General features: G+C 45.0%; 1 non-coding gene across 1 annotated transcript; it reads left to right on the top strand.

Annotated features, from left to right (window-relative positions):
* Positions 1-600: 600 nt before the first annotated feature.
* On the top strand, positions 601-672 carry Trnag-ucc (transfer RNA glycine (anticodon UCC)). Its single transcript has one exon. It is a non-coding gene; the product is annotated as a tRNA-Gly (tRNA).
* Positions 673-3,605: the final 2,933 nt, after the last annotated feature.

Raw genomic sequence — 3,605 nt, 5'->3', positions numbered from 1 at the left:
AACTCTCCTTCTCGATGTCCATTTGACAGCGAGGTTCCGCAATTCACTTTGGCACTCACATTCTCGGGTAGAGTTTGTTGCATTCAACACCCCCACCCTTTAGCCGTGTACGCGTACTCCAACTCCCGATGATTTATGGAGTGTTGAACGATAAAAACCCGAATTGAAGCCACGGCATTGGTTGCATTTTTTTCTGTTCTTCTCATGTATCTCTGTGCGCACATATTTCTGAGTGTTCGACGCGTATTTTGGATAACAGTCAACAACAGCAACCCAACGTCACTCATAGGCCCCTTCTTCTTATTCATCTTCCCCACTAACACCCCCTTCCGTATGGGTGGATCAAAGTCGAAAAAATGCTTAAATAAAATGCTACCACACACTATGCTTTATGCTAGCTCGCGTAAGCCTGTAAATAGTTTGTTTTCATTACGCGCTGGTACGCTGCTACTACGCATACGGACAGATTTATCGTCCCGCGTAATTGACCACGGTCTCAGAGGGTCCATCTTTGCGAGTGGTGCGTGTAAACCCGTGCCATGTTTCGGAAGATCGCTGGAGTGTTTCTGGATTATGGCAAAGCCCTCGATGGAATCATATGCGTCGGTGGTGTAATGGTCAGCATAGTTGCCTTCCAAGCAGTTGATCCGGGTTCGATTCCCGGCCGACGCACATTGGTTTTTTTGCTACACTTATAACCTATTGATCATCAGCTTGGTAAATCCTACCTTCGTACCAGCTGCGGCAAAGAAACAATTGAAAAGTGTCAAAATAATTGGGACACAGACTTCTCTGACCTGTCGAGATTTGAGCTCTCAACGCTTCCTAATCTTCATACAAATTGTTTTCTAAAAATTCCCATGTTCAGAGGCTTACTTCCTAATTATTACTTTGTCTCTAGAAATGTCTTGTTCAAGGATGTGTTTAAATCTGTTCAACAAGTTCATACCCCGTGTACTAAACGTTCTAAACGCAAAACGCATTCTAATTCGCTTGGAAACATATGAATTTTTTAATTACAAAACTCATTCAGAATCATTAACCCGTCATTTGCGTATTCAAAACAAAAATCGATACTGACAAAACCAGACACGGGTTCTGTTTTGTTTCCCGCACTATTCAAAACAAGATCTTCTCAAGGTTCTCCACAAGCGGGCCCCTCAATTTTCTGCAAACTCCTCCCAATGCGAGGGTGTGCTGTGACTTGATAGTTCGCTTCCCCGTACGCAAAGACCTCACGAACTCAACCTGATGCTCAATGGTTCGCGAGACCAGGCAAAACTGGTTTACTGCTGCCAACCATCACTTCCCCCACCGTCGGACAACACGCCGATACACCAAACGTTGACCATGTTGGCAAGATTGTCCCGATTCTGGCCCAAAACGGATTATGATTAACCGGCGATAATGAGCGTCACAAGGGTGAAGGTGGACCCTGGAGTCTGTCTCGGGAGCACTTGCTTGTTGAAGCAACCTTGTTCGCCCCAAGATGCCCAGGCGATGTTCCACAGACAGCGAGAAACAGTACAAAAAGAGAAGAGAAAGATCGTCGTATCCTTGGGAGATGGAATGCAAAAAATAATCTTCTCAAAGAACAAAATGCTACATACAGCGCTCCACCGAGGAAGCAACCAATGCGGCATCGTACCGATCCCCCGGTTGTTGGTGGTTTTAAGTTAAATAGCTTAAGATTTATGCACACATTCTCGGTCGCTAACATCACACCGACGGTTCCGTCCCATGCTCCAACATAGGCGAAAGCTTCCCTGGGTTTTGTGTGTGTGTGTGTGTGTGTGTGTGTGTATTTCTTCAATGCCTTTCTGCCTGTTGTTGGGGGTGATGGTCGGTCCAAGCGAATGGACAACAACCAGAAAAGCGAGAGAACCGAGCAGGGACCGCACCGTGCAGACGTGCGCGAGTTCGCGCGATATGTGCGATGATAAATTTATGAGCTATTAGTGTTCTTCGGTTGCTGGGAAACGGTGGGAACGGTTTGGAAAGCGGTGGTGCTGGAAACGCACAAGGAACCAGTTTGGTCACGGTGGTGGTCGATCACCGATCGGGCAAAGCGGATCACTGCCCTGGAGATGGTTTAAAATGGAATAAGTATTGTCATCCGTGATTAGAATTCAGATAGAACACAGTTAAAATTGTAAATAAGGTTACAAATTAATTTAAACCAAACTCAAGAAAAAAAATGTTTAGACAGATTGTAGAAAACAAACCACAAATATATGAACAAATATAAGTAACATGAGAAAAAAAATCAAACATTTACCAAAACCCAACACGACTTCATGACACAAAGAACAAACAAACAAAAAGCAAAATCAGACAGTATAAGCATAAAATCACGATTCTTTATTGCTCAATCAATTCGTGAGACATAAAACAAACATTGCAACAGAACGTTCTTTCTACTTAATTTCAGCGGATTTTATTTGGACTGGAAAAATGTCCTCCCGCCGGCTCTCCCCTGCTTACACACTTTATTAACAAAACCAATAGCACTCTGCTGCCAGGTTTCCGATGACCCGAAAATGCTCCGAGCGTGTGCTCCGGTGCTAATCCTGTCCAACGACACCAGCCCTATCGCACACGGAACTGATCGCGCTGCTCGGTGAGAAGCTAATGATTGAATATTATTCCAATAAATCACCCCAGCAAGAGGCAAGCCACTGAATTCGGTACCGGCAATTTATTCGACTCCCGACGCACCAGGGAACACCACAAGCACACACAAACGCAGAACCGAGAGAACCCAACGGATCGTAAATCAATCCCACAGAATAAAGATTCTCATTCTTGACTGGCTCGTGTCTGCAAACGGTCTGCAAGCCGAAGAAGAAGGAAAAAAAGCGACCACTCGAAGGAAAAGTCGCTTTTGGGCAGTGGTGGGAAAGCGCCCAGAGGATGGAAAAACATAAACATGCATTTGCGCTTCCGCATTGATGAAGCTGGGCTGTTGGTGTGGGGTGTGGGGTGTTTTGCTCTGTTTGTAGCAAAAGGCCAGTTTGACGACCAGCAAAGCTGACAACGCAGTGGCGTAAGACAGGGAAAGGCTACCGATCTTGATCTAAGCACGAAACAAATTCGTGAAACACACCATCGACCATCGATACGAGCGAGCTCTTCATGCATGTATGTGGCGTTTGGAGGGTTGCCTACCCCTTTGCTTGCTGTTCGAACGCAGCGGAGAAAAACAAATCATGCCCTGGAACGTTTGCTGGATGCTTTACTTTAACCAAATGGTGTGTCTGTGTGTGTGTGTGTTTTCGAAACAAAAGTAAGCGGATGGAAAAAGGCACACATGCCAACGAAATGTTGGCGCACATGGGAGCCGCTTGTCGGTATAGTTTACGACGTGAGGATTAATTATGAAAAATTGGTTATCTTCCTTTTTCGGATAATGGAAGACTTGGGACCCCATAACCCGTGACAATCAAAAGACAAACAACCCGTAGCCGGGTTGTCACACGGTCTTTGGATTAGTTGGCAGCAAAATAATATGCTTGAAATGCTGTGTCTGGTTGAGGATGTTGGGTCCTATTTTGCTGTTCGATCATGTAGGTTTTTTGTATATTTATTTCATTATATTAACTAAT

Source organism: Anopheles maculipalpis, chromosome 3RL (assembly GCF_943734695.1).
Source record: "Anopheles maculipalpis chromosome 3RL, idAnoMacuDA_375_x, whole genome shotgun sequence".
NCBI lineage: Eukaryota > Metazoa > Arthropoda > Insecta > Diptera > Culicidae > Anopheles > Anopheles maculipalpis.
The sequence above is the reverse complement of the archived record's forward strand: the minus strand, read 5'-3'. Positions and strand labels throughout refer to the sequence as shown.